The sequence below is a fragment of the Protopterus annectens genome, chromosome 3.part1, assembly GCF_019279795.1.
Source record: "Protopterus annectens isolate FY-2018-M chromosome 3.part1, PAN1.0, whole genome shotgun sequence".
NCBI classification, from domain to species: Eukaryota; Metazoa; Chordata; order Ceratodontiformes; family Protopteridae; genus Protopterus; species Protopterus annectens.
In genome coordinates, this window is record NC_056732.1 from 1277023493 (window position 1) to 1277048329 (window position 24837).

Genomic DNA, 24837 nt, shown 5'->3' on the forward strand with positions numbered 1-24837 from the left:
AGAAACTACCAAATATATATGACTTTCATCCCTCCAGACTTCCTCAGGAATAATGTGTCTGTTCATAGGTAGGTACTAGGCTATCAGCCCAAGGGCCTACGTAAGCCTAGCCAAAGAGGTTCCTTGGCTTACGCCACCCAAGAAAGTTATTTTCCTGTGCCACTGTCGAGCAGAGACACAGAAGTTATCCCCGGGGTGTATTTCCTGTTTCCCATCCACTCATCAAGATTTTTCTTTGCTTGACATAGATGGGTAGCCTGTTCCAGAGTATGGGAAGTCTCTGGGACAGGAATCTATCCCTCCAGCATGTCTTGTTTATTGTGGTGACAAGGTTTAGGTTCAGAGGGATTGGGATTTCTTTAGGTGTAGCATGTCCAACAGCTCTGGGTTTGACATAGCTTTATATGTTAGGCAGAGATCACCTCAGAGTAGGCGATATGCTACGGAGTAAAGCTGGAGTTTTTCGAGGCAGTCATTTGTTTGTGGCCATTAATCCTCTTTGTGAGGTACTTCTGTGGCCTTTCCAGCTGCTGCAGATGTCTTATGAGGTACATTCCAAAAGGGGCGTTGTACTCTATAATGGGTCTAATGAGTGTCGAGTAGAGGGGAACAATGACCTCTTTTTTCCTGGATGAGAACCTTTTTATGATGAGGTGTGCCACGTAGAAGGACTTCCTGAGTACTGTGGCGATGTGACTGTCAAAGGAGAGACTACTGTCTACCTGGGTCCCAAGGTCTCTTATCACACATTCGGTGTTAAGTAGATTGCTGTCTGTGTGGTAGTTCATGGGTACAGAGTTTTTACCAAAGGGGATGACACTGCACTTTTTTGGCACTGAGCTTGAGGCCATGGCTCTGACACCAGGCATCTGTCTCAGCGAGGCCCTTCTGTAGGATGTCCACATCATTTGGGGACTTGTCTATGGCTCCTAGTTTGCAGTCATCTGCAAACTTCGTTAGCCACAGGCCTTCTGTGTTAGCCTGTACTTCAGAGAAGTAGATACCAAACAGGAGAGGTCCCAGGACGGAACCCTGCGGTACTCCACTTGTCACTGCTTTGAGGTCAGATTTGGAGTCTGCAACATTTACAGTGTGGGTTCTGTCAGTGAGCCAGTTGGCAACCAGTTTTGTGATGTAGGGATTTATACATAGTTTAGTGAGTTTAGCTATAATTCCAGAATGGGGGATGGTGTCGAAGCCTTGGCGAGGTCAAGATAGGCTGTGTGAACCACCTTACCCTCATCTATGGCTTTGGTGACTGCCTCAAAGAAGTCGATCAGGTTCAGGAGGCTTGATCTGCCTTTCACAAACCCGAGCTGGGTGATATCCAGAGTTTGGAGGTTACCAATGTCTTTGTTTATGAGTTTCATGATGATAAGTTCCATGGCCTTGCAGACCAGGCTCGTCAGGCTAATAGGTCGATAGTTCCCGAGATAAGTGGTGACCCCCTTTGTGGAGTGGGATAACTTTTGCTGTGCGCCATTCAGTGGGCACAAAGCCTGATGCAAGGCTGTTATTGAACATGGTGCTTAAGTGGGCAGCCAGTTTGTGTAAAACGCAGCCTGGGATGTTGTCCAGTCCCATGGATGCTGTATTTTTGGCATTAGAGAGTGCAGCTTTTACCTGCATAGTTATGATTACAGGGAGACTGCATTCTTCCTGTATAGATATGGGCCCTTTAGGAGGTGAGGGGGAGTAAAGTTAGCACAAAACTTATCTGTCAGGATGTTGGCAATATCAGTTGGTTCTGTAATTTTCATGCCGTTGTGCTATAACTTAGAGCAGATCTGGGTGTTGCCATCGAGATTCTTGACATAGCTATAGAATGCTTTGTGGTTGGCCTTAGAATTAGTGGTGATTTTGTTTTCGTAGCTAGCTTTGGAGGATCTTATAAGGGATCTCAGCTTCTTACTAAGGCTGACCAGGGAGCTCCTCCACTCATGGGATTTTACTCTCTTTTGCAACAGTTTCTTCCTTCTGTTGTACATTTTGTTTATGGCAGGGGACCACCAGATTGTCTTCATGTTTTTGGATAGCATCTTGGTTCTGTTTGGGATAGCATAATCCATGCACTCATGTAAGTGCTTATAGAGTGCATTGGTGTAGGATTCAGCAGTTGTAACTGTATTGTCCATCTGCATGGGTGTCATGAAGTTCACCACTTTTGTCTTAAGAAGCATGAAGTTGGCTTTGGAGAAATTTTTTACTGTGGTTTCCTTAATGGGGGTGGGATGTGGATTTGCTTATGGTCTGATCGGACCAACGAGGAGTTGACTTCAGGTGTGGAACACCGGTCAATCATGTTGGTAATGACTAGGTCTAGGATACTGTTGCTCCTGGTGGGAGTGTGGATAAGTTGATCCAGGGCATTGGAGTTTATGAATTCCAGAAAGCGTTGAGCTAAGGAGTTGGTACGCGAGTAGTTTTCCCAGTTACTGGTGGGGTAGTTGAAGTCGCCTATTATTAGGGTGTTTGGTTGAATCCTTATATTTTTCAGTACATCAAGAAAAGAGGAGTGGGAATCCTGGGGCATGGTGGGGGATCTGTAGCAAGCTACAATTTGGATTTCAGTTTTGCCCAGAGTTAGTTGCACTTGGATAACCTCGGATGTATTATGCTGAGCAACTAGCCTGGAGGTGTGGATATCCTTAATGAATATGGACACACCTCCGCCTTTGGTGTTTTGGTCCAGGTTACATGACCGAAAAGTGAGGTATGGGTTATAGCCTGTTAGTGCAGAGGTGCTCTCTGGAGCCTTGAACCAGGTCTCAGTCACTGCACAGATATCGATGTTCTCCATTTTAAGGAGTGCCTCGAGTGAGTGTATTTTGAGATTTAGACTTCTAGCATTGAGTAGCATTACCCTCAGTTTTTGCTTGCCTTTCGTTACGTTGGTGAATTTATTTGAACCTTGCCTAAAAAAGGCACTATAGGGGCAGCAAGAGCTTTAGCCAGTATCTGGAATCCCAGGAGCGACAGGTGCAGGCCATCTGTGGCAAAGCATCGTGGTCTGTCGACCATGTCATCCCAAGCAGACAGGTACTGGACCCCCTTAGAATAACACCAGAAGCTTAGCCAATTGTTGAAGTCAATCATTTTGTCCTTGTACTGCGGTATCATTCTGGGCGATGGCAGAATGCTACTCAGGGCTAGGGTCATACCTGCCTGGGCTACAAGATCGGAGAGCTCTTCCATGTCTCTCTTCATGCAGTCCAGGGAGGTATGTCTCAGGTCATTCACACCAACATGGACAATGACAGAGTCATATTTGTACTTGTTGTGGAGTGAACTGAGTGCGTGGGTTATGTGACTGATCCTGGCACCCGACAGGTAGCTGACAGTAACCTTCTCCTTTTGTAGCCTGGTGAGTGGGACATCAAGTGTGCCTGACTATAGAGTCACCTATGACTAGTGTGTTGGGTATGTTGTTTTGCCTTATTGGCTGTGGTTGAGTGGCACATTGAGTCTTTGGGCTATGTGTCATTTGGGTTGTGTTGGCGGATGGAGGTTGCTTGCATTTCTGTTTTGGAGGTCTCTGTTGCTTAGACAGATTATTATTGAGTGTCTCCGCGAATGTTTGTGTGTTACTATGTGTGGATTTTGGTGGTGTAGATTTAGTGAGACTGTGATGAATGTGTTGTGGTGCAAATGTTTACCTTCTCCTTATGATTGTCAAGTTCAGTCTTCGATGGAGAGAGCTTTACCTCCAGTTTGGCTAGATAAGTGCATCTCTCACAGGTTGTAGTGTTGGGTGGTAGGAGGAGAGGGTTGTCTGTGTACATGAGGCAATTTCTACATTGCCTCAAGATGCCCAGATTCATCAGATAGGCAGGAGAGAACACTGGGAGCTGACCCTTGGACATGCCTGAATAAAAAACTATTTTCCTCTAGATAAGCGAGGAAAGTGAGTACAACAGCTGTTTTTATCTAAGCAAGTGAGAAAAGTAATTACAAAAACTGTTTTCCTCTAGGTAATGAGGAAGGTTGCGTGCTGTAGTAATTAGTAGCTTATTTAGTGCTTACAAGTTCTGAACAAGTGCTTAGCATGAAGAAGCAAATTTAATCCTTGAGACATCCTTGTTGATTGATTTTACATCACCATTTTTATTTCAGCTTGTCATGTCATATAGTTATTAATTGTTAATCATCAATTTCCTCTAACCTTGGCATAATTACATCTTCCAAAAGTAAATCTGTTTTTGTCTTTTCTTGAGTTCCACATTCCTATGCTTTATAAAAAAATATCTCTGTCTGTACAGGATCTCTTGTTATTTTTCCTATAGACTCTCACAGTTTGGTGACAACCCTTTCTTATTTTCTTTGCCTAAATATTTGAGTGAAATGTTATTTGTACTCTGGAGTTATCAAAAATTATTTACTTAAGAGCAGCCTTTCTGAACTTATGCATGTTATCCAAATACTCCCTTATTTACTTATTAGTAGTATGTTGTTCCTCATATTGTTCTGCGAGATTCCTCTTATTCTGCAATATTTTAAACTTTGTGGACACCTCAAAGTTACACCTGTTACTTATATCCCATATATTTCTCTCTTATTTCTGCCCTGTTTTTATACTCCACTTTTATTTTGCACCACTCACTATCTATCTCTTCGGAAGAAGTTTCTGTCTTCCTAAAAATTCTCAAACCATTTTCACTGCCTATTCCTTAAATGCCTCTCTTTTTAACGGGTAAGTAGGATAGCACCAGTGAATCATTTTATTTAATTATCATGCATCTTTGTCCTAGTTTTTATTGTTGCATCTGAAATAATTATTAGATTTCTGCTATAACTTTCCATTAAATGTGCATTCTGTGAAATAGAATTTCTGTCCAGTGTAGTTTAGTTATTGTACCCTGCAGAATAATATCAGTTCTGTCTGACTTCCTACTATTGAATTCACATTTTCCATAACAGAGACATGGAAATCTACCCTCTTGTGTTCAGTTTTTCTTTCTATTCTACCCCAAGTCCCCCTGCATAAATATTCCCCACTAAAAGCTGATTATTTCTGTCAAAATTCTGTTCAGCTCCACAATAGCAGTTTTAGGTGGAATATAAAGTACATTCCAGTATAATCCTCCTCCTCTGACAACAAACTCTTACTACCACAAATCTACCATTGTTGTCTTTATTACTTTTACTATAGCAGCCCTATTCAGTAATGAGGATTATTATTCCAATCTTCCCATATATCCTGCGGAATGTTCACCCTGAAATAATTTGTCAAATTGACATGCTGATTTGTATTTAAATGTCTTCCACAAAATTACTGTTTACAGCCTACAGTTTCTTAATAGTGTTTAGTGCTCTGTGGTTTACATTTATACATGTAAGGTCTTTTATATTCCATGATAATATGGCCTTTATGATAGAAAGCTGTTGTTCACACCTATTGTACATGCCAGGTCTTTTTAATGTGTATTTTTAACTTTTAGCTTACATGTACACACTAATGTTTAGCAAGCTGATCTCTTAGGGAATTCACTTTTTCTCATCTGTGTTTGAACGTATCACATGTTTCAAGACATTTTGTTTCAACCAAACACTCAAACAAAAAAACTAAATAGATTTTCTGAACCCCTCATCCCCTTTTAACTTACAACAAGCATAAGAAACCATATACATTGTCAAAAAATCAAGTGTACCCCTCCATATAGGTGCATTTGACTCGAAGCAGTGGCTTCTCCCTCTGGATTTATTAAAATTATGGTTACTTATGCTAAAGTGCATGTTACAGCCATGTCCCTACTAGATTACTTTCAACCCTTGGGAAAAAGGATACTGGCTACCTTTAAATTAAAAAAACTGTGTACTGTTTTATTAAGTGTATTAAAGTATTAAGGCTACTGAGGAGGCAACTACCTATATATCACTTTCCCACAGTTTCAGACTTCATTTATAATTCACTGAACTCCTTACCACTGTGCTTTAAATATTGACTGTACTTTGTACTCTTCTCTCAACACAGAACATTCAGAGGTCTCAAATTGCTTGATCTTGCAGACAGCTCATCTCCAAGTAAAACAGTTTGTAATGAGGAAAAAAAAAAGTTTGCAACTTTGCAGATGCACAAAAGAATCTTTGTAACTTTAATTCACAACATTGTTCGGATTCATCTGGTTAATTGCCAGCAGCTGTAGATATCTGCATTTGCTAATGAAAAAATAGCTAATGACTTTGAAAATACAATTTCAATGACTTTCATCCTTTTGTCTTATTCTTAAGACCAATTTGCTTTAAAGAAGTTTGTAGTTTAAACCGAGGACATTAATCTAGATATCCACCCCTGTAAAAAAAATAGGAGATTATTGACTTAAGTCTACTTATAATGTGATTAATACACTTTTGTATCCCAGACCACAATTCTATATGTTATGATTTGCTGTTGTGCAACCTTCCCCATGGAAGAATAGCACATTTGTGTAGTCTGCTTATTATGACAGTAAATCTTTAAGGAGGTGTCAGTAACAGTAAACTCCCTCCATTGCAATTTTTTTGGTCTGCAGAACACTTGCTTTTGAAAACTGTAGGAAATCCTGACTAGTATTGCTATATTGTGATATTTGTACATTTTACTTGCTTTCAGTAGTCTGCTTTCTTGTAGTAATTTACTCGCTACTTTTGCTGGTCTGCCGAGTATCCAGTTACCTAGGTTTGCCTTGATAGAGATGGGGATGCTGCTCCGCTTGACATGTAGTAGAAGCTTGTTCCAGAGGTGGGGGGTTCATTGGGATATGAATCCTTCACACAGATGTGTTATCTATTGGTGAAGATTTAGTTCTTTTAACTGGCTATTTGAGGCTATCCTTGAGGAACCATTTGTTCTGTGAAGTAATATGAGATCATGGCTTAAAAGTCTAGACACAGATCCTCACAGGAGATTTTGAGAGACAGAGTACAGAGAAAGAGCTGCAGGTCTGTCTGGATAAATGAGGTTCCTTTGGCCATTGATATTTTTAGTTAGGAATCCCTGAAGTCTCTCAAGATGAATGATATTTTTATAGAAATGCATGTCAAAGGGGGCATTATATTCATTAAAGGGTCTGATGTGATATGAGTAAAGGGAAATTAAGACGTCTTTGGAAATTAGATGAGCCAGACAGAAAACTGTGTACAACTTAAGAGCCGCAATGGTCAAACGATAAGCAATTATCAAAAATACTACTATAGCGATTGATTGGAAAACAACACCTGTATGGTATGATGTGGAAATGTTTTATCAGAATGAACTTTTACTACATTTTTTCACATTTATGTGGAGACCATTATCATTGCACCAACTGTTATAGCCTAAGCCATGTTGGAGTAATTGTGAGTTAGTGGAAGCTCTAATAACAACATCCAGTTACAGTTGTCTGCAAACTTAGATAAATAGATATTGTATATTTTTTCTTTCCTCCATAGCCAGTTATTTTGATATCTGTGTGTGTGTGTGTGTGTGTATATATATATATATATATATATATATATATATGTATATATATATATATATATATATATATATATATATATATATGTATATAAACGTTATAGTTTTCACTGTGGTTTAGGCTTTCAAGACTACTTCAGCTGGCTGCATGCCCCTATGGATGTCTACTGAGTGTGAAAGTCAGAATGCAGGACTGACATCCACTTCAGACTCTTACTCATTTTATGATTTCTTGCAGGAAAGAGCATGTCATGTGAACTTCTTTTATGATGATTATAAGCAATAGCTGTACCTCCTTCATGTCTCCTTAAAGCCATTATTTTCTTAGCTACATGGCAATGTCATTGTTATGCTGGTATTCTCTGTCATGTTTTATGTGTTCTATTTTACACTGTAATGTCCATACATACATATGTAATATTGGTCTTTTTGTTTAAATGAAAGAAACTTTGCTGTGTTTTTTCTGACACTTCCTTTTAACAAGTGCAATCCTCATCCATGTTGTACTTAATCTTCTGGCAGTTGTCCCATATGTAAACTATTATAACTTTCTTAGATTCATTAAATTTTATACTGGGGAAGGGGGTCCAACCCAGTTCCAAAGGTTAGAGTACCAACAGATTAGTTATTTTTTATAATAAGCAAAACATTGAATACCTTTTCTTTATACATTCACCATTGCCCTCTTACCCACTAAATAGCCTCTCAGTTAAAACCTTATTGTCTCTCTCTGTTAGTTCAGCTCCACTCGGCTTCTTTCCCAAATTTCCCACTTCTGTTTATAAAATTTATTGGAACCTAATTTTAGTACTTTCCTTTCATTACTTTTGATTTCTTCCATCAGCAGCTTAACCTCCTGTATGGCTGGTCCCCGGTTTGTTTTCCAGTTTCTGGTTATCACCTTCTTTGGCGCTATTAACAGTAAAGTAGTGCATGGGGCATTGTGATTACTCTCCAAAATTGGAAAAAAAGATAAACCTGCTACGGGCTTCTGTAGAGCAAGACCTGACCTTAACACTTTCAGAGGTTTGTAACATTTGTTAAACATCCCCCAAGTGCTGTTACGATTGAGACACAGACAAGGGTCATTAAATTACTCTCAAGTTTTCTTGACTATCTTGGCACATATTTTTGTTTTGTCCCCGTAACTTTACAGGTGTCATATTTTAAGTAACCTATTTAACTAAATTAGAATGAGATTCAAAAACCGTTCCTGATTGTTAACTCCACTTACAGCACTCACTTTATGCTTTACTGGCTTTAAAAGACTGTAAAGCTCTTTGTGCCTTTTTTTTTTTTTTTTTTTTTGTGTAACTAGTAATACACAGAGTAGATAAAATTCCATGCACTGCAAAGACTTGTGTTCAGGTGTCACTGATCATAACCCATTATGTGTTCTCGACATGGATGCCAAGGTTCGCTCGTGAGGTGAGTTTCTTGCCATCCATGTCTTGAGCACATAATAACAAAGTTATGATCAGAGACCCGTTCATAACCCACTATATTATTGGTGCTTCTCTTCTGACCCATTTTAAGTGTAATGCATAGACTCTAGTTGATGCCTTCTCCCTGCTAACCTCTCAGTCAAACTTGTTAAATCCATTATGCGTGCTTCTTAATTTCTTAGAAGTCAAAAAATATGTTCCCATTCCCCTTTTCATACATCTCCAACAATTACTTTTCACTTCTGGAAACATCTTATTTAGTCTCTCTTGGAGTATAAACATATTTTTGGATACATTTCCACACAAATATTCAAAATTTTCTTCTTTCTGTGGCTGTTCTCAGGGCTAACCAGATATTTTTCCAAAACTGAGGTGTTAAACTCTTTCTCAAGTTTTTCTTGCCAGTACTGTAATTCGTCTTAGTCCTTTTCTCCCTTATCCATTATTATTATTACTTTGTAAATACTGATAATGATTCCTATCTTGCTAGCTTCTACAATCCTGCCTTCTAATAATATCTTAACAGATTGCATCCTTTCATTTCTGCCTCAAGCTCTTTTTTATCATCCTTTGATAAAATGTTATAAATTCCCCTGCACTCTAATTCCTAATTTGCTACATTTCTTCAGTTACAAAGTTTTTGCCAGTGTAGTCTACCACTCACTCCCCATACAGTATATATTCCTAAAAATAATAGCGTTGTCGCCTCACAGTAAGACGCTGTCTGGTTCGATTCTCAGCTAGAGCATCTCCTGCGTGGAGACATGCATGAATGGGTGTACCTTCATTGAAGGTTGTGCGTCAGGGCTGGCAAAAATCAACTGCCAGTCATTAGCAGACCGGAGTTCTGCTATGGCGACCCCTAACTGGGAAAAGCCGAAAGACACAACAACTCTTTTTTCCCCCATCCTTTTGTTACTTCTACATTTTCTCTGTTTGAATGTGTGCCCAATGCAAGTAGTCAAGTTTCAGAATTTCAGTCCGTGTATAGTACTAGGCTGTTATGGACTCCTACTAGACCTATGTATATCTCTTGCAATTTTGTTTCCTGTCCTCTATAACATGTAGATTGTATTCATATGTTTAGTCTACTGATTAACTTATCTCCATTCTGACTCAGCGTCATTTTCTTCCATTGAGCATTATACTCCATGTTTCGCAAGTAGTACACTAATCTTAGCTGGGATGCTCTATGATATTCCTGTAATTTTGAGACTGCAACACCCTCTGCTCAACTAGCAATACCACCTCCTATTTATCTCAGTCTTACCTGTTTTCCTCCGCAGATGTGCTTCTTTGATTCCCTTCTAATCCTGTTCCAGAAGTATTCCTGTGGCCATAAATGAAGGCTTGTGATACATATTAAAACTAAAGGGTCACCAAACATTTTAGAGCCTGAATTCATTGTTCCATGTCACGTGTAAGCAATCTGCTTTTTTAACATGTTCATTATATTTATCTTCACTTATTTCCAAGACTCCATTGGTGTCATCATAGCACCTTTTGTGGTCCGTTTCCCCAAGTATTTAAATTTATAATGACCCACAACTGGGAGAATGTTTACACTAATTTCTACATAGGGGCATAGTTTACATAGAGTGCTTTTGTCTTATGTATTTTGTACTCCAAAATATTTGTAAATTGTCCGAGTATGCCTAACAGATATACTGAGTCCTTATCTGGATTTATATGGTATATTATTACATCATCAGCATGTAATGCATTTTTTCCTGCCTACCTTTTCATTTTTATCCCTTTAATGCAGACTGGTTTTTTTTTGCGCTAGGAGCTCAAGTATATGGCATATAAAAGTTGCAAAAAAAGCTACCCTTGTCTTGTACCTCAGCCTTTGTCAACTTCTACAGATAGCATGGTATTAGTCTTAATCCTATCAGTAGATCCTCTATAAGTACCTTCCAATAAACAAAGCTTACTGGAAATCCCATTCTTCTAAACACTTCACAAAGGTAATTCCAGTGTTCCCAGTCAAATGCTTTTTCCTCATCTAGTGCCAAAAGAACTAAACAGATGTTCCTGTTTTTTGCTTCTTCATGTACCATGTGTTTTCTAAGTATATTGCAAAACATTTGTCTATCTTTCATGAATCCACACTGATCCTCTCTTGTTATCTCTGGAGTAATTTGCTAATTCTAGTTGCCAGAATTGATGTTAATGTCGTATAAGCATCGTTAATTAGTTTGCTCTATATGAACTTGGACTACTTGGTTTCTTTACCTCATTCAAAGTTACTGTGATAACAGTCTGCCTAGAAGAGTTTGCTATTTTCTATTCTTCAGAATTGTATTGAACAGCTTAAGTCATATGGAGATTAAGGTGGCCTTGATCTGTTTCCACACCACCACTGAGAAACCATCCCAACTTGTTTTTTTCCCTGAAGTCTGCAGACCTATGTGTGTTTATCTCCTGAAGTGTTACCGGGTTCGCCAGTTCTTTCTCACTGTTTTGTGGCATTTGGGTAAGTTCAGATCTTTCATAAACATATCTATGTCTTTATCCCAATATTTATTTTCTACTTGCACTTTAAATAATTTCTTATCACACGTCCTAAATGTTTTATTATTGTAGGATCTCTAGGTATCTTGATTTTATATCTCTTACTTTAAAATACTTCTTTCTTTTCTTGTTATTGTAGCTTAACAGCCGAGTATGTCTATTGTTTTGGAGTATTAGCGGAAAATTGCACTTTAATCACTAATTGCTTTTGTTTCAAAGATTTGCCCAATACCTTTTCTAGTTTTTCTATAAATCTCTTAATATTTTCATCTCTTCAGCTGTTAATGCACCCCCTCTCCTGCAGATCTTCAATTTTCTCTCCTCCGTTCCACGTCGCCGCTTTTTCCTGTTCTTTTACTGTCTCATGTTCTTTCTTTTTTTTAAACACGTTTATTGAGTTATTACTTGTGACACAGGCAAACTTACATTTATGTAAAAGTAATCAAACTATTTTAACAAGTTCACATTTACAAACATTATAGGATATATAACAGTATATGTTCTGTGTAATCTACGCAACATTACATACATTATTCAGTTCCTGCTTTCTCTCAAACCTCATTCCTCCTTCAAAACAGTCTCTCTGCATGTATTGTTCCCCCAATTTCCATTTTTTTCTATGTAATTTACTCTCTTTTCTAAAGATCCCACTTCCTGTCTGTTGTCTCAAAATATTCACAACTTCAGTTATATTTGGTTTAGATTTTGACTTCAATTTTTAGGAATTGTTTTTTATGCAGCCATCAGGATCAAACTTAACAAGACCTTAGTGTGTGTAGGCAATTCATATTTTGTATACCAGCTCAAAAAATCATTTCCTTAGTTCACCCAGTATTCCTGACAGAGCACTCTACGGGGAATTTTTAAAGTTTGCTAACTCATTATGCTGCCAAAACTTCTGGATTACTCTCTATCTTCCTTAATAGTTCCAGAATAATTTCCACTTCCCATTCCTTACATTCCTGTCTTTTTAACAGGTAGGTGGGGAACACCTGCTTCTCATATTTGCTTCATTGCTCTGCATTTTTATCTTAGTAATTATTGGCACATGATCTGAAACAGTCATTGGATGTGTATCAAAGTTCTCAATTAAATGGACATGTTCTTGTGAAATAGAATTTCTATCAAGCCTAGCCCAGTTATCGTACATTGGGAATGATATATAAATTCTCTGAGTTCCTTCTAGTGCATTCATGTCTTTCATACCAGATATTTTCATAAATTTCTTCAGAGATCTACTCTTTTGTTATATTTTCCCTTCTAGACCGCCCAGATACATCCTCATTGTTCAAATTAAATTCCAGTCCCCACCTGTAAGTAAGTAATATTCCCTGCTGAAAGCTGATTATTGTTGTTGTTTCCCGGTTAGGGGTCGCCACAGTGGAACTCCAGTCCACTAATGATTGGCAGTAGATTTTCATGAACGCCGAGGTGCCAGCTCGACGTCCAGCCTTCAACGAACACACGCCCATTTACGCATGTCTTTCGAACGCCACCCAGCTGCAGAGAGGACATGCAGACTCCACACAGAAGGCACTCCCCCGCACTCCAGCTGAGAATCGAACAGGAGAACCTCTTGCTGTGAGGCAACAACGCTACAGCTGCACCACTGCGGCATACTGAAAGCAGATTATTATTTCTCCTAATTTTTTTAAGTTACAAAATAGCAGTTTTAGGTGGAATATAAATACATGATGCAGTAAAAATGTCTGTACATACGGCGGGTGCAGGGCCAAACCAAATTCCAGTACACAAACGGCCAGCACCAAGAAGTAATAAGCACAACAGACCAAAAATAATGAGATTGTTTATTAGTTCCAGACTGGTTTCGGCAAACCTGCCTTCCTCAGTGGGATATGTGAAAATGGGATTGTGTACTGGAATATAAATACATGCCAGTGTAATCCTCATCCCTTGCCAGTAGTCCCTTACTACTACAAATTTGTCATTATTTCTTTTTTTTTTCCTTTTCACTACAGGAGCTCCTCTGGAAGTTAATATAAGTACTTTGTCCTCCTTGATATTCTACAGAATATCCATCCTGAAATCCTTTCTTTATCAAATTCACATGCTCAGTTCTTTCCAAATGTGTCTCCTGTAGCATAGCTATTTGCACTCTGCATTTCTTAATATAATTAGGTATAGACAATAAGGAAAGAATACTTTTGAGACCATTGACATTCCAAGATAATATGGAAAGAGCTGCCATTGTACTGAAAAGTCATTATTCCCACCAGTTATATATGCCAGCTATTTTAAATGTCTAATTCCAGCTGTTGTGATACATGCACCCATTAATGCTCATAGATTCATAAGAAGTTACTAGACTAGCAGCCGTAGAGCCCTTACTAGCCTAGCCCTGTTAACCCTGCGTTTCCTCAGTTGTCCTTGTTTAGACAGACAATTCGCAGTGTGTGTCTATGATAAACACCAAGCCAAATGAGGGACATGGGTGCCCCCGCCGGGATGAATTTACGGTCTCTGATTCATTTGTCCAGGTTGCACTTGAATAGGCTCAGTCAACCTCACTTGAGTTGGAAGTTTAGTCCTGAGTAGCAGCGATCTATGGAGATATAAGTGTCTCTCGAACATGTTCTATTAATGTCACAGGCTAGATTAAGCTCCCTAGAGCAAGTGACTCTTGTACTGTTTGACTTGCTGATGTGCAGCATATCCATCAGGGCAGGGTCAGAGACTGCCCTGTAGGCCAGGCACAAGTCGCCTCTCAGCAGCCTAAACGATACAGAATGACAAGGCTTTCAGTCTTTCCATATAATTCACGGTTTGGAGGCCATATATTTTCTTGGTGAGAAACCTCTGTGATCTCTGCAGCAGCTGCAGGTTTCTAGTGAGGTACAAGCTGAAGGGTGCATTATACTCTATTAATGGTCTGATGAGGGTTGAGTACAGTGGAGTTATAACATCCTTAGACCTGGATGCGACACCCTTACTTATGAGATACGCAACTTAGAAGGTTTTTTTACCTCTGTGGAAACTTGGTGTTCGAAGTTCAGATTGCTACCTACCTGTGGTCCCAGATCTCGCACTACTGAGTTCAGACTTAGGGGGGGTGCTGTCAGTATTGTAATTAGCAGTGAATTACAATTTACTAAGGAGGATAATAATGTACTTTACTGCATTTAGTTTTAGACAATGGCACCAGTCATTTGTCTGTGTTATCTCCTCCTGTAATAAGTTAACATCGTTGGGTGGGGGGGGGGGGGGCTCAGTGATTGCACTCAATTTTCAATCATCAGTGAACTTGGTAAGCCATTGGCCATCTACTGTAGCCTAGACTTCTGAGAAATAGATTCCAAACAGTAAAGGGCCCAGCACAGATTCTTGTGGTACAGCACTGGTGACGGGTCTCCTGGTAGAGGTGGAGTCACCAACTTTGACAGTATGTATTCTGTTGGTGAGCCAATTGGACACCCATCTAGTGATGTAAGGGGTAATCCCCAGCTGGGAGAGTTTCTCAATGATACCTGAATGGGGGATTGTGTCAAAAGCCTTGGCTAGGTCAAGATAGGCAGCATACACTGTCTTACCTAAACCAGGGCTTTGGTGACTTTCTCAAAGAAGTCTGCTAGGTTTAATAAGCATGATCTACCCTTACCAAAGCCAGGTTGGGTTGGGTCTAGAATTTGAAGGTCGCCTGTGTTCTTGTTGATAAGATCCATGATGATTCATTCCATGGCCTTGCAGATGAGGTTGGTTAGACATATGGGTCTATAGCTCCCAGAGTTAATTGATGGGGATTACTGTTGTTGTTCTCCACTTACTGGAACAAAGCCAGTTCTCAGGCTTTGGTTAAAGTGGATCCTCAAGGTCCTGTTTTAGATTGCTTAGTAAGCAACCTGGGATGTTATTTGGTTCCATTGAGGCCATGTTTTTGGCCTTGGAGAGAGCAGATATGACCTGATCTCTAGAGCTACTAGGAAGAGGACTGGTGTCAGGTATGCTTTGAGATGTGGCTGGTGGGGACAGGGGGGTAAAGTTTGCATTAAATCTCATGGATTTCACTGTCTGAGACATTCAGATCTCTGAACCTGGGAACTCACTAAAGGGGGTGTCTCTACATCAGAATCAAGTTCAGTGGCCACCTGAAATAACACACTGTTGTCACCACCAGTATGTCTCTCTATACTAGGGCTAACCAAGTTAGACGGTAAAGGGTAAGCTTTTCCATTGTTATAATGAAATCTAACTCTTGTCAGTTTTTTCTCTTTCCTAAATTTAACAACATTTACCACTTTGTCATATTTTTCTTTCCACACATCAAAATGTAAACCATTTTTATTTTAAAATTAAGTTCATCAATGTCCTTAAGTAAAAGTTCCATTTCTCGTAAGTTAAATTTAATTAACATTTCCATTTGTTCACATCCTTGCTTGTCAAAAAGAGAAATCAATTGCTTGTAAAAGTCAGTACCTGTATAAAGTCTGCGTGGAAATTTCCATGAGCACCACCCTATTGGGACAGCGGAACCCACGAGGGACATATACCAACATTATTACCCACAAGTAGTGGGAGGAGATGGGTCAACTGATATTAGAACAAGGCAATGTCAGCCCTTGTATTATCTTGAATGACAAAAAAGACTGTTCTATATACAATTAATGATATTGTGTTAGATGTTAAACATGAAAACTTAGTGGAAAAAGGTCTAAACTTTGTATCTAGAAAAAGAGGGAGACTACAAAGACAAAATGGAAAATTTACTTGGTAGTGACATCTGTGAGAAAGTTTCCCTTAATGAAGTGAACACTGCTAACGCAAAAATTACAATTTACTTTTTGAACTCATTATGGATGTTGTGATAGAGGGCAAGGTACATGAGTTACTGTGTAACACACAATACAAAATACCATGAATCTTTGGTATTCCTTTGCGCCACAAGGACCTTCAGGACCCACCACTTAGGCCAACTGTTAATGCTAACAACATAAAAACGTATCCTATGGCCAAATACATTGACAACCTGTTGAAATAAGTTATTCAAATTTACACATGGGTTGTAATAGATTCCTGAGGATTCTTGACCCAAATTACCCCATCCTTGTATGCAGACAACCTGACTTTTTTTACAACAGATGTGAAGGACCTCTTCACCATTATCCCCCATATTACAGGGATACAGTGAGTGACTGAATTTCTTAGCAGACACGCCAACTGGGACCACTGTACTATATGCAAAGTTACCACCTTGTTAGACATAGTCCTATCCAGAAATTTTGCAGATTTCCAGTGCTCCTTATTTCATCAGAAATCTGGTATAGCAATGGGCATGGCTTGCTCCCCTGTTTATACCAACCTCAAATTGAGAAGGGTACTTTCTCATGCAGTCTGGGTACCTTAACAAATGGAATTTTTTACCACAGGTATGTGGAACAATATATGCATTTTTGAACAGGTATAGTAGAGGAGTTCGAAGAATTTATGAGCTTCCTTGGAAATGCAACAGAGTTTCTTAAAATTTACCTTCACCTATTCTAAAGACGAATTTCACTTTCTTGATGTTCTTTTAGAGAGATAGGGTCAGCCACAAATTTACTTCTAGGATATTTAGAAAGCCCACATATTCTAACACCTTACTACATTGTACTAGTACCCTTTCCATCAGAAGAAAGCAATTATAAAAGATCAAATGGTAAGGGCAGCTCAAATGGTCTCAGAACTAGAGTTTTTTTTATGAAGAAACAGAAAAAATAACAAACTTGTTTCTTGCAAGGAGTTATCCTGCTAAGCTGATAACTAAAAGGGTAGAAGGAGTTTCCAAACCCTCATTAGGCAGTTTAAACACAGAATTGAACTACTTCAAGAAAAATAACAGCAGAGCATTCATTACCACATATAGTTCACATGGTACACAAATTATGAATATTATAAAATCTAACTGGAATATTTTTAAAGTGGATAATGAGCTGTTCACTGTCTTGGGGCATATGCAAAGAGTTGTTTATAGAAGAGACAGGAACTTTAAGGACCTGTTAGAACTCAATGAGACACATACGTTTAACAACAATGGTGCTATCAGAGGCACTTTCAGATGTGGAAGGTGTTGTTATAAATATTTCATGGAAGGGGATAAACTTGTAATTAATGGTGAAGAATGGGTCAACAGGAAAATTTACTACAACTGCATCTCTGTGATAGTTGTATATGTTGCTAATTGCCTGACATGCGCAGCTTTCTATATTTGGAAGACGGACAGAAAGCTGAGAGACAGAATTTATGCAGACTGTTATGACACTGACAGACAAAAAGGAAAAAGTGCTTCTTGCAAACGTGGGGAACAACCCCTGATCACGGTTTCAAATTCAGGGTGATAGATTCCGTCTTTTAGGCCCCAGAGGTGACCCATGGAAATTTGAAACTTAGTGCTTTAGAGTTAAGGTAACTGCTCATAATGCAGACAAACTACCAGGCTTGAATGATGCAGTTTGTATAGAAAGCATATTAAAATTGAAACAACTAGAATTTTAATTTGTTTGTTTTTCCAACATTTTATATAGATGTAAAATAACATTTTTAGTATTTTTTAAGCTACACATTTTTAATTTCAAATGTTAAAGCGCATACAGGGTGCTTTGACTTTAACGTCACTTAATTGGTTAACTGCTTGGATGACATCAGATCCTTTAAAAACTAGTATTGAAGCAGTGTGTTTTAAGGTTTGTTACTATTCTGATGAAGCCCTTGATTGTCATGGACGAAAGCGCTTAAATTACTTGTGTACTTGTGTTTTTATTGTTTTATTAAACTTCAGTATAGATCGTCTGGTTCCTGTGCCTGGATTTATTACAACTATCACACTTGTCCCTGGATTTATCCAACTTGCAACTGGCAAATTTGCTGAACTCTGCTGTGCTTTGCTGTGCTTCCTGGTGGTCCATTTCTTAAGCTTTTTGTTGGTTACATGGTTTATTTCATCTTAGGATCCGTGTTTTGTGTTGAACCTCCCACGTTTGACAGGTTAATCCTTTATGGAATTTTTTCTTATCAATACTGGAACCCATGTCATGTTTTACAAGTCTTTTTATTTTAATAAAAACCCACAAACAAGAAACCAAACACCGCCATAACATATTAACTTATTAAGGTAAAACTAACACTGGGTAAGACAGCGATACAAGTAGTAGCCTGGTACAGAATCCCAAACATGTGCCTAGACACTCGCGCCACGTTCCTAAGCACACAGTAAAACATATCAAGGTCCATCCCAATACTCTCGTACTGGGTGACATCAACTACCCTTCCATCAACTGGGAAAACTATTCATGTACCAATGTACAGGCCCTACTCTTTCTGAAAATTATCAATTCCAATGTCCTGGACCAGCTCAGTTTGACCCCCCACTAGAGGAAGCAACATCCTCGACCTGGTTACCACCAACATGGGAGACCGTTGCTCCACACCTCTAGTCATTTCCTCCCTGTTTAAATCTGACCACAAACTGATCATCATGGAAATCCCCATCTCACCTACACCCTCCACTAAGGTGACCACCCTGAAAAACTTCTCTAAAGCCAACTCCTAAAAACAGAGGTGGCTAACTTCTCGGCACCCATGCCAATGGAAAATAGCTGCAAGACTCCCAAACCATACACTAGTGCACTGCACGAGCATGTACACAAATGCATGGACCTTGCCATACCAAATAGAACTAAGATGCTCTCCTCCAAAAAAAGGAAGCCAATCTGGTGGTCCACAGCCATCAATAAACTCTACAACAGAAGGAAGAAACTCTTACAGAAAAAAATTAAGCCACTTATAAGAGATTTGAGAATACAGGTTGACAGCAACCTCTGTTTGACCACCACATTGCCAGTGTGGTCAGAAATTCCTTCTATATCGCACATCACATTACTAAGGGTTTTGCATCCAGAAAGAAGAGGTCATTGTCTCCCTCTACTCTTCCCTCATTAGGCCAGTCATAGAGTACAATGCCCCATTTGGCATGTACGTCACTAGACACCTGCAAAAACTGGAGAGGCCTTAAACACTTGTCCTATATGGACAGACTCAAAAAACTCCCGACTATTCTTTGTCTCATATCGCCTACTTAGAGGAGATCTCTGCTTGACTTACAAAGCCATGTCTAACCCAGCTGTATTAGAAATGTTACATCTAAAGAAATCCCAATCCCTCTGCACCACTTGCTCCAGAGACCTCAACTTCATTACTGCAATCAACAGAACAAGCTGTAGGGACAGGTTCATAACCCAGAGACTGCCCATGCTATGGAATAGACTTCCCATAGATGTCAAACAGAGCACCTCACTGTCTTTCTTCAAGAGAAATCTTGATGAGTGGGTGGGAAATAGAAAATTCACCCCAAGGATCACTCCAGTGGCTCTACTCGACAGAGGCACTGGGAACTAAGTTCGGGTGGCACAATGCCAGGGTAATCCTATGGGCTAGGCTTGTAAAGGCTCCAGGGCCATTAGCCTAGTACACACCTATGAACAAGACAGGAAAACCTCCCTTATCAGTCTCAACAAAAAGCTGAGATCCCTTATCAAATCCTCTAAAGCAAGCTATGAAGGTAGAATTGTGGCTGACACCAAAAACAACCACAAAGCCTTCTATAGCTATATCAAAAACCTCAAAGGCAATACCCAGATTTGCTCTGAGTTATTGCACAATGGCACCTTCTATACTGAGCCAACAGATATAGCCAACATACTGGCGACAGATTCAGTGTCAGCTTTACCCCCCCAAGGGCCCTATGATAATACCAGAGGAAAGCCTGGTACCCCCCATTTCTGCAGCACAGGTAAAAGCTTCATTGTCCAAAGCCAAGAATACAGAGTCCATGGGACATGTTAATATCCCTGGCTGTGTCCTACATGAGCTGCAAAACGAACTGGCACTACATCTGTGTGCTCTATTCAATCACAGCCTTACCTCAGGGTATGTCCCTAATGAATGGTGCACTGCTACAGTCATCCCACTCCATAAAGGGGGAGCAACTACAGACCCTGGGAACTATTGCCCCATTACCCTGACTTGTCTTGTATGCAAAGCTGTGGAGCGCATATTCATGGACCTGCTTAAGAAAGATATAGGCAATCTCCAAACTCTTGACTCCACACAGTTTGGCTTTGTCTAGGGGAGATCCTGCCTGTTGAACCTGATTAACTTCTTTGAGGCAGTCGCCAAGGCTGTGGATGAGGCTAAGGCAGTGCATGCAGCCAACTCGACATGGTCAAGGCCTTTGATACCATTCCCCACTTGGGTATCATTGATAAACTCACCAAACTAGGCATCAATCCTTACATCACTAGGTGGGTTGCAAATTGGCTCACAGGACCCACAGAGTGAAAGTTGCGGATTCTAAGTCAGACTGTCGACCAGTCATGAGTGGAGTCCCACAGGGCTCGGTCCTGGGCCCTCTCCTGTTTGGCATCTACTTCTCAGAAGTCCTGGCTAACACAGAAGGACGTTGGCTCACCAAGTTCGCTGATGATTGCAAGCTAGGTGTCATTATCAACTCCCCAAGTGATGCAGACATCCAACAAAATGGCCTCTCCTGTGGTCAGAAAGTCCTTCTACGTGACACATCTTATAACCAAAGGTTTCACATCCAGGAAGAAAGAGGTCATCATCCCTGTCTACTCATCCCTCATTATACCAGTCATCAAATATAACACCTCATTTGGCATGTACCTAACCAGACACCTACAACAGCTGGAGAGGCCACAAAAGTACCTCACGAAAAGGATCCTAGGCCTTAAACACATGTCCTAAATGGACAGGCTCAAACTTCAGCTTTCTCAGTTTCTTATTGTCTACTTAGAGGTGATCTCTGCTTGACTTGCAAAGCCATGTCCGACCCAGCCCTACTTGAAATACTATGTGATGACCATGCCCTGGCCCAGCAATCAAGGAGCCTCAATCCTCACCACTAACACCAGGAAGGTCATCTCATAGAAGAGAAAAGGATAATTAATGCACATAGTAAAGTACAATTTCCCTTAAGTGCACACAGAGATCACAGTCGGTCAGGGGCTGGTTGCTCCCTTGCTCACCAGGTCTCCAGTAAGACTCCGCACTGGCACAGATATAGGGTCCAGGTCTCAGTTTAGCTGGGCATGCTAAAACCTCCAGTACCCTCTCGGTCCAACCAGTGCTTCGTGTGCCTGCCCATGTAGCTGACACAACACACACACACACTCACACTTTGAGATAAGTATTTATACAACTTCACAGGCACTACTGGGAAAGGCTGACACAGTTTCTTCAGCTGTGCCCCTTTACCCCAGACTGTATGGTAGTAATTAATCCCACCACCCAACTAATAATATCAGCTACTAAAAGGCCCTTAAAAGGGTGTCCAATTATTACTGTGCAATATTATTAAACAATGGTAGTATGACTAACAGTCGAGGCTTACTTTCGAGTGGCATATTACAATAACCTCTATAAATATGCAATGTACTGTAGAGCTTATCTCTACACACACCAGCCACAAGTAGAAGGTTTTAAAAATATTTAATAATAAATAATTAAAACACAAGACAAAACTACTACACTACAGAGATATCTAAAAGTTCAGAGATCACACAGAAATTTAAAATCATACAGTAGGACAGGTCTGATTTCAAAGAAAAATATCTAATTAATCTTTACTAGCTTTAACTATTCCTACAAGAAATCACAGTGCTAAAAACTTACATGTGAGCATAAGGCAGAGTGCTGATAAGTTGGATATCGAGATCAAAATGCTTCAAGTCTCTTGTGAGAAATAGTATTTAAACATTACTAACAAACATGTCTCTAAGGCCCTCCCAAATTACATCATTTTTGACACTTAGGTTTTCCCAGTATTCATATTGCATCATCTTAACACCTGGTCTGAGTTCTCAGGCCACAAACTGTATTATTTAACAATCTAACAGCTGCACAGAAACTTACAACAATAGAAGACATTTCACATGTATATTCTAAAAGAAATCAGAGCAATAAAGCACATTCCACAATAAATTCTGTTCATAAACTTTAGCTTTAAAACAATGGGCATGAAACTTTCATCCAGACGCACTGGAGCCGAATTCTAATATGAAAGGGTCACAACATGCTTCACTGGGCCAGTAGAGTGCAATGTTGTCACATTTTTTGCAGTTCCACATTTCACAGTATTTTTACATTCAAGAAACATGCCTGTATTTTACATTTATTATCAAGAAAACATGCCTGTATTTTACATTTACTTACAATTGCCATAATTATATATCAAATTCTGTTTGAATAGGCTGGCAGCCTTCGCCTATCTCTCCGAAATCGTCACATACTACACCTAAAGAAATCCCAATTCCCCCCACGCCACATGCTTCAGAGATCACAACCTCATTACCACACTTAACAGAACATGCTGGAGGGACAGGTTCATCTCCCAAAGACTGCCCGTACTCTGGAGTAAGCTTCCCATTCATGTCAAGCAGAGCACCTCGCTGGCCCTCTTCAAGAGAAATCTTGTCGAGTGGATGAGTTACAGAAAGTTCACTCCAGAGATCATTCCAGTTGCCGTGTTGGATAGGGGCACTGTGAACTAACATCGGGTGGCACAGTGCCTGGGCATTTTTTTTGGGCTAGGCATGTAAAGGCTCCAAGGCCATTAGCCTAGTACACACCTATTAACATATATAGCTATGTACGTCTTCAAATAATGAAGTTTAGCCCTCCTAATAGGAACATTTGTACCAAACAGACAGCTGCTAACATAGGCCCTAATTAACTAGAAATTGAGGGTGCATGTTATTGCCTGTTTCTCTACTTACATTAATTGGTGTCTGTATTTTCTTTAATCTGCATTCCTCCTCCCCAGATCTGATAATTATTTGCATACTTTCAGAAATCATTAACTTATAACCATGATAAAACCAGTGTTCTGTCATTTATTACTCTATCAGCTTACCTAAATGGAAAAGTAAGAGAAAAAAGATAAATGAAGTCCTCTGTTGCAGCCTGAAAGACAAGCTAAAACTTTTATTGTTAAAGGAAGACTTTTTCATTATATTCAGTGTTCTCATATTTACTAGTTTCCATTTACAATTTATTAGACTAAGCCAAGGGTCGTAATAAAGACATTCACCTATTCATAAGTAACAGAAAACATATCAGCTCTACATATGTTATGATCTATGTACATTTACACCCAGCTCAACAAATCAAGATTACAGAGTATAAACGTAAACATGTTTTTGTCTAGTTTTTCTTCTCTTTTTGTACTGTAATGCCTACATGTCTTAATACCAAAATAGAAAAAAGAAAGAGAAGGAAAAAAGGGCACCTGTTTACTTGAATAACTTTATCACATATAAGAAAGACTAAAAATACTTCAGACAAGTTTAACAAAGTCAACAAAATCCACTCTTTCCATTTATTCTCATACAACCATATTTCACAAGTGTGACCAATGTTTTGCAATCTCGCATTTATTCACTAATTTTGATTATTTGCAGTCTGACATTTATTCACCATTTACATGTTGCTGGTCTTCTTAATGTTCCTCTTCATTTCCCAACTCCAGATTCTGATTCAGTTCCACAGTGCTCTTGATTCTTCTTGTCAACTCTAGTGATTTTCCCCGTCTCTCAAGCGTTTTCCTTTGGATCAGTGGAAAAGGTTTCACTGGCAAAGTCTCTCCATGTGCTTTAGTATCAGAAGAATGAGAAACAGAGTTCCCTCCTTCTTGATGGCTCATTTTTTGTTGGACAAACTTTTGCATTTCCTGCTTAGTCTGTTCTGCATCAAGGAATGACTTTGATTTTCAGGGAAAAAATATTCTGAAGATAGCTGGATACAGCAGCTCTAATGTCACACTTGCCTCTTGATATTCTTTAATTACAGGAATAGATTTGTTTCTCTTCTGCCTGTTGTACAGTGAATAATTATTTTCCAAAACACTCCACTGTCTCAGTCTTTTAAAACTTTACTCTTTTACCATGGTTTTGTCAGGATCAAGTCTTCCTGTTGGTAGGTTTACGTCTTTACTAGTAAAAGTCTTGACTGCTTTCTCATGACCATATTTGGAATATACACAAAATGTGTCCTTTAAATTAACAGTTTCTGCTGTGGAATAACAGTCAAGTTGCTTATTTGTGCCTTCATAAATTTGCGAGTCTGTTCCTTCTAGTTTCTCTGGTACAGCAGAAAATCTCAGATTTTCCCTATGTGCTCTTTCCTCTAATTCTTTCATTTTTGAATCATCTCCTCTTGAGCAAGCTTTTTCTTTTCAACCTATGTTTTTTGCAGTCTTATCAGCTCATCTACATATCTGTTTAAAGCTTCTTCCATTTTTCCAGTCTTTTATTTGAGTTGATATATTCCTTATGCTTTCTCCTAACCTTTTCTCTTGGTTTCTTCTTTGCAGGCACCTAGGCAGTGTTCTTACTAGCCATTAACTGAATTTTACTTAAATTGATAGTTTCTCTGGCGGCA

At 39.4% G+C, this 24837-nt stretch overlaps 1 protein-coding gene across 1 annotated transcript in view; it reads left to right on the forward strand.

Annotated features, from left to right (window-relative positions):
* Positions 1-24837, forward strand: part of ZC3H3 (zinc finger CCCH-type containing 3) — a 3466749-nt gene that overhangs the window by 2284321 nt on the left and 1157591 nt on the right. The window lies entirely within an intron of this gene.